We start from the raw sequence: 7,398 nt of genomic DNA, 5'->3' as shown, positions 1-7,398 counted from the left end.
GAATATATGTAAGAGATGCTGAAATCCTTTATTTTTATTTTTATTTTTTTAAAGATTTTACTTATGTTTTTGTCAGAGACAGAGCACAAGCAGGCAGAAAGACAGGCAGAGGGAGAAGCAGGCTCCCCACTGGGCAGAGGGTCCAATGTGGGACTCGATCCCAGGATCCTAGGATCATGACCTGAGCTGAAGGGAGACTCTTAACCGACTGAGCCACCCAGGTGTCCCGAGATGCCAAAATCCTAAACAAAATACTAAGCTATTGAGTCTTGCACTGTATTAAGAAGGAATACACACCATTCTGGGAATGCAAGGATAGTTTGGGATTAAGAATCTATTAATATAATGTATTAAAAGATGAAGAATAAAAAATTATGATTATCTGCATATATTCTGAAAACATTTAATACAATTTAATATCTGATACTGATTATATTTTTTGAAACACTATTTTTTTGGGGGGGATGGGCACAGCCAGCTGAGGCTTTATTTGGGACAAGACACTCTAGTTGGCTTATAGTTGGAGGCATGGGCAAGATGGGGTACCCAGGGCAGTAGACTTCTCCCAAGGGCAGGCTGAGGACTGGGGCTGAGTCTTAGGTGGGTCTCCTGTTCCCGACGCTCCCCTGCACAGCTCCTTCCCCCAAAGGCTCTAGGGCAGCCACGAGAGTGGGGAGGCTGGGCGGGACCACGGTGGTTGTTCACTTGGACAGGACATCAGATGACTCGGACACCAGCTTCCTGTCACGGGTGTCGATCTTCTTCACTACCACAGCTTTGGAGGAGCTGCTACCGCTGAAGGACCCAGCGGGGCCAAACCTGGCCTGGAAGGAGCTCAGGCTATAGTTGAGGCCAGGGCTTGGGAGGCCCCCGTGGGCCGAGCTCAGGCCACATGAGTGGCTGCTGGTGGTCTTAGTATGGATACTCAGGTTCGGCATCCCAGACTCCAGCCGGCTCTCCTTGCCCTCCAGCAGCTTGCGTAGGTGGCGATCTTAATGTTCAGAGCCAACTTGACATTCATGAGCTCCTGGTACTTGCACAGATGCTGGGCCATGTCCTGCTTGGCTCGCAGCAGGGCGGCCTCCAGCTCGGCCACCTTGGCATTGGCGTCCTAATGGCCAGCTCCCCGCGCTGCTCCGCATTGGCGCTGGCCGCCTCCAGGGCAGCCTCTGGTTTTGGAGGGCCTCGATCTCTGCCCGGAGTCGGCTGACGCTCTGGTTCAGCTCAGAAATCTCCGTCTTCGTGCGACGGAGGACATCCCCGTGCTTCCCAGCCAATGTCTGCAGCTCCTCGTGCTTGATCTGGTACAGTCTCGGCCTCAGGCCAGCTATGGATGGCGAAGTCCTCGTACTGGGCCTTGACCTCGGCGATGATGCCATCCAGGCCCAGGGAGCGGCTGTTGTCCATGGATTGGACCACAGACATGTCCAAGATCTGGGACTGCAGCTCACGGATCTGAGGAAGCAGATGTCGTCGGTCAGCCCTTCCAGGCAGGACTCGAGTTCTACCTTGTTCGTGTAAGCTTCGTCCACATCCTTCTTGATGAGAACAAATTCATTCTCCATGTCTGCGCGCTCTTTGAGCTCCTCCTCGTACTGACTCCTGAAGTCCTCCGCCTCCGCCTCCGGCTTCAGCTTCTCCGGCCCAGGGTGTCCGCGGCCGCCGGAGGTTGCTGATGCCGCTCTCGAGCGTGTCTGGGTTGCTCTGCGCGGTCTTCTGCAGCTGCAGGAGGCTCCGCTTGGTCTCCCGAATTTTGTTCTGCTGCTCCAGGTGCCTCGCCACGTCGGGGAAGGAGGCAGATTTGTTGCTGAGGGTCTTGATCTGCTCCTTCTCCTGGGTGCGCACAGCTTGGATGTTGGGATCCACTTCCAGCTTAAGGGGGCTCAGCAGGCTCTGGTTCACTGAGACGGCCGTGATGCCCCCCACGCCCAGGCCCTGCAGCCATAGCCCCCGACCACACTCCTGCTGCTGCTCACGCCCCCTGGAAGCTGCCGCCCAGCCGGGAGAAGGCGGACGAGCTGCTGAGGGAGCCGGGCCCGCTGGGGTAGGAGCGACTGCTGCAGGCCGGGGCCGGCGGTGGACACCCTGTAGGCCTTCTAGGTCACCCTGACGGACATGGTGGAGGCCGGCGTGGAGGCCGGCGTGGAGGCGAGTAGGCTGAACCTGACAGAGGTCCTACAAGGAGCCGAGAAGCTGCTTCTAGTCGAAACACTGTTAATAGCCTCTCAGTAAGCTAGGAGTCGAGAGGGCACTCCGCTAAGAGGGTTCAGGACGTCTACCCGAAGCTGTCAGCCAATATGTCACCGCCCGCTAACGAAGGGCAAGAGGCCTTCCCTTGGAAGGAAGGTGGAAGACGGGAACCAGCGCTGTGCTGGAAACTGTAAGTTTGGAAAACACACACAGAAAAAGACAGGAATATCAGATGGGACTATTAGAAAGGAGAAGATGGAAGTGGCATTCTTTGCAGGTATTATACCTTCACTTTTTTAAAAGATTGTGTTTATTTCAAACATACAAGAGAGTGAGTGCAAGCATGCGCAGGGAGAGGGGCAGAGGGAGACGCAGACACCCTGCTGAGCAGGGAGACCAACGTGGGGCTCCGTGCCAGGACCCTGGGATCATGACCTGAGACGAAAGCAGACGTTTAACCAACTGAGCCACCAGGCACCCCAGTATTAGACCTTCTCACCAAGAGTCAACGGACTGACTTCTGGAGATCAAAAGAGAATCCAGTAAGCCTGTGCTTCTTAAACACACAACACACAATCTGATGCAATAGGTAAAGAACAGAGTTGGGTAGTTCTCAGAAAAGGGAATATAAATGGCTCTTAAACATATGGAAAGAGATTGAGCCTCACTTGTAATCAGAGAAATCACATGAAAACCTCGTTGAGACGTTGCTTTTCACCTATCAGACTGGCAACTGAAAAGTTTAAAACCACCCTGTCATGGGGCGAGAGACTCTCTTGTTCCTGCTGTTGGGACGTAGACTGATGCAGTCTTGACGAGAAGCAAGCTAGCCTCACCCACCCATGTTCCAGATGTCCGTACCCCTCGACCTATCAATCCGTCCCATATTTGGAATCGATCCTACAGAGAGACTCACATGTGGGTGGGTGAAATGCTACGTTTACAAAGTTGCTTACTGCTGCATTTTTTGGAAATAGTAAAAGATCACAACATTTCAAGTGCCAATCAGCAGGGGATTAGTTAACTACGTCATGGCGTCCATACTATGATGGAGAACCTAGTCAAAGAGGAGGGTACTTTGCATAGTTACTAACATGGGGGTCATCTCCAAGTTACATGTGAAGCTAATGAAAGCAAGGCACAGAGCATCGTTACAACATGACAAGGAGAACACCGTGTGTTTGTTTGCACCTGTACAAAAGGCCTCCAAATGCCTGGCTGAGGCGTGACGGAAATAGCCCACGCTATTTCCAGGGGTGAGGATGTAGGTGGGAGACTTTGTACAACTTCAAGCCTTTGGGCCACATGAATGTAACAATATTTTAAACTTAAATCAAAAGATGATTATACGAAAACAAACATCTTTTTGATGAACCATCATACTCATTAATGAGGTAAAGTACGTATTGGAATAAGATCCTATTCACAACAGTCACAAGCACGAAATAAAATCTTTAACAAGAAGTGCACAGGACTCGAAATGACAAAATATGTAATGGTGGCTCTCTGGGTGACAATACTGATCAAAATCCCCAACATGGACCCAACAGTTTCACTTCTAGGGGTTTATGCCCAGGAAATGTTCCCAGATGAAAACGAGGGTTAACTGGCGAGGATGTCTGGCCCAACCCAGCTTGTAAAGTAGCACAGTGGAAATCAGCTGCACGGGTAATGTTGGGAGTGAATCGTGGGTTAAGTAAATTACACTAGATACATGCAGTGGACACAAAGTCTGGGCCTTGTCAGAGTCCCTAGGCAGTCTGCTCGTCTCTGTCTTCTGGGCTTCGCGCCTCCCCCACGCAGTCACCCTCTCTTCCCAGCTCAGGCAGAGTCCCACGAGGCGGGGCTTCCTGAGTGAATGGCGCTGCATTTCACGACAGCACTGTGAGTGTGGGGGAGTCAGCTCCTGATGGGGCTGACCCTCAACCTATTGGAAATCGGGCAGATACACCCCCATCGTGCTTCTCCCCTTGGGGAACTGTGTGGCCATCAGGTTCCTCCTTGCACCCCTTCTGGGGGAAGCTCCCGATGCCAGGGGAACGCGTCTGGGGCACGACCTGTGTGTCTCTCCGGAGCTCGTCCTGAAATTACTGCTGGCGTGCTGACTCATCACAGAGCTCTGCTTTGTGTTTTCTCTTGGATTTTTTTCTTTCTTTTCCTCACCATCGAGGCCCTCAGCCCGCACCTCCCAAATACAGTCTCAGCCCTTCAATTCTTGCCTGAGGCTGTCTATCCTGGAAGATGTATGTGAAGACATTAGACACTAAGCCATTATTTAAAACAAGGCTGAAGACTCTGTTGTTTACAGGTATTTTGCATCTTCTCTATATTATGATAGGTTTTGACATCTTAAGAACATTCTGGCTGGGGAGAGACTGCCCCTCCCCAGGCTAGCAAATTCTTAGAGACTGGCAGATGACTCAGCTGGAGAATCCCCTTCGCGTGCAAACTAAGTACTCCAGAGCCCCACCTCATCTTTCTGTCCAGCAGACCCCAGGAGGCACCACTCCCTGCTCTCATTATCCCAGGGCTAGGTACAGACAACCAGAGGACACCCCTGGAGCCCAGAGCCCGACAAAATTATTCAAACTAGCTAATCTAAGCTGCTTGTCCTGTCCTGTCTTCCTTTTCCCAAGGAGAATCTGCGTGCCATGCTATGCCTCCTGATGCTAGGACCCGGTAGGATATTAAACTTGGCTTTCCTGAGCCTCTCCCGTGTCCTCTTGTGACTATACTTGACGGACCATCACCCAAGAGGACACTAAGCAAAGACTATCTTATGACACACAAAAACATTCATGTCGGGTGCGTAAAGAAAAGCACGTTTAGAAAACAATGCTTCCATTCTTGTAAGTAAACAAACATACAAGAAAACATTTGGAAGAAAAATATCAACATATTGATGGTAGCTAACGTTGGAGGTAAGATCGTGGGGATGTTTTTCTTTTTGTACTGTTACTTCTGAATGGTCTACATTTATTTAAAAATTTGTACCTGTTATCTATTGCTGCATTAAAAATGACCCCCAGAAAAAAAAAATGACCCCCAGACTTAGTGGGTTCAAACAGCTCCGTGGCAACCATTCTGCGGGTGAGCAGTTGAGGCCAGGCTCGGCTGGGTAGTTCTGCTGGTCTTGCCTGCCTGGGCCTGTGTGTGGCCCGCAGGAGCCTATCAGATCTGGCTCTTGGTGTTGGTCTGCTGGGCCTCTCCCTCCAAGCGGTCTTTCATCCGCAGGCATCTGGCTGGGGCTTTTTTACATGACAGTGGCCTTCTAAGAGGGCAGATCTAGAAGCCAGAGGCCTCTTAAGGCCCATGCGCTGTGCTCACCCAACGCCACTTCCTCCTGTCAATTGCTCAAAGTAAGTCACAAGGCCTGCGCAGACCCGAGGGTAGGGGAACACGCCCTCCTCTGGCTGGGAGAAGTGGTGAAGGGCCCGGGGCGAGGAGGCTAGCAGACAGGGATGGAGGGCATGATCGGAACCTCCTTGTAGACATGGACAAACGTGTGACCCCGACATTCCAAAAACGTTTTCAAAGTTTCTTCTAGTCTGTGTACCTGTTTTGAGACAATAAACATAAGTAATACTTTGGTATCGATCATTTTGGGCAGGACTCAAGATTCTAATGGGACTTGAAAGGCAAATTTAAAAAATTATTAAGTGAGTCCTAGGGTGGAGATATATATATATATATATGTAGATAGATAGATATGTAGATATACATATATGTAGATATATATATATATATATATATTTTTTTTTTCCCCCAAAATCGATTGGCTCTTCCTTCTCCATCGGTTTGAATTACTGAGATTTATAGCATACGTATCAGGGAAAGAAAACTTCTTTAATTTAGTTCCTGGCTGCCAGACAGATTGTCAGATTTGTGCTAGTGATTAAAAAATGGATTTCTCACAATTCTGCAATTAAAACCCTACCCACTTTCCATTCCTGATTATGTGATAGGATAGGAGACCTCTCTGAGTAGCTTCATATTATTAGATCAGCAAGTAGATGTCTAACATGACTCAGTGTTGTTCTTGAGAAATAATTAGCTACTCAAGTGGAACAGACCCCCACGGAATACAAGTCTATCTCTTTTATAACATTTAAATTTGGAGGCTTAATTATCCAGTGAAAAATAGTCACTTTAGCTCTTTAGTCCACTTGGCTATATATTGACATTATTAAAATGCTTTCCTGGTCTTTATGCAAATTGGCTTTTTTTTTTAAACCAATTTATCTCCTAGCAACCCAAAGTGAAATAAGCACTGAAAAATGACACCCCAAGACGACTTTGGGCTCTTAATCCCAGCAAATTCCTCGGGTTATCTGTTGATTGTCTAAATGAACAAATGGATTTGTGCCCACAGGTGTGTAGGACGCCGAGTCACTTCTTTCAACTCAACTTCTAAGCGGCTAATTCAATAGTCAAGTTCACACAAATAGAAGGTTAAATCTACTGCGTTTGGTCACCAGTTTCGAGCTGTAAGTCTGCGCTCAGCTGAACGAGAGAACGGACATGCACTTGAGACTTAGCCATGCCCTGGGTATGCGGAAAGTTTCTTCTCTCTCTGCCCCTCGGCTGTGGGGAGCGGGAAGCCACCTCTCCTCCCAGAGCTTACCTTCTTTCTCTGTGAAATGTGCATGATGGGGTGCCCAGGCGGCTCAGTTGGTTAAGTGCCTGCCTTCAGCTCAGGTCATGATCGCAGGGTCCCAGGATGAAGCCCCAGTTGGCAGGGAACCTGCTTCTCCCTCTGCCCCTCCCCTCCCCCTGCTCATGCTCTCTCTCTCAAATAAATACACAAAATCCTTTTTTAAAAAAATGTGCACCAAGTCTGTGCTCCAGGCTCAAGGCTGAGAAGGTAGAGTTAGACAACAGTATAAACGTGCTGTAGAGACAGCACAGAGATGCCAGCCATGGCTTCTCTCTTAGATGATGCAGCAGTCAAGATGGAGGCTATGGACCCCGCCATGACCCAGAGGGTTCCGCCCCCTTCCTGCCAGCCCACCTTCCTGGCCTGAGGCTGTGTCCCTTGGCTTCCTGATTCAGGTGCCTTGTCATTAGAGGGCACTCAGACTCACTTCCTCCTGCCAGTCCCTTCACTCCATCCCTGAGCAGGAGGGCTGGGCTCCCAGTGTGGGGAGATCCCTGCTTGCCCTGTAGAGCATGTGTCATCATGGCTTTGGGATTGAAGCTCAGGCTCCC

The 7,398-nt window shown here is 49.8% G+C and overlaps 1 pseudogene; it reads right to left on the bottom strand.

The window, feature by feature from the left end:
- Positions 1-567: 567 nt before the first annotated feature.
- Positions 568-2,135, bottom strand: LOC125084840 (keratin, type II cytoskeletal 8-like; annotated as a pseudogene).
- Between the last annotated feature and the right edge of the window lie 5,263 nt (positions 2,136-7,398).

This window comes from Lutra lutra, chromosome 14 (assembly GCF_902655055.1).
Source record: "Lutra lutra chromosome 14, mLutLut1.2, whole genome shotgun sequence".
Lineage (NCBI taxonomy): Eukaryota > Metazoa > Chordata > Mammalia > Carnivora > Mustelidae > Lutra > Lutra lutra.
Note: the sequence above shows the minus strand (reverse complement) of the source record. Positions and strands in the feature narration are given on the sequence as shown.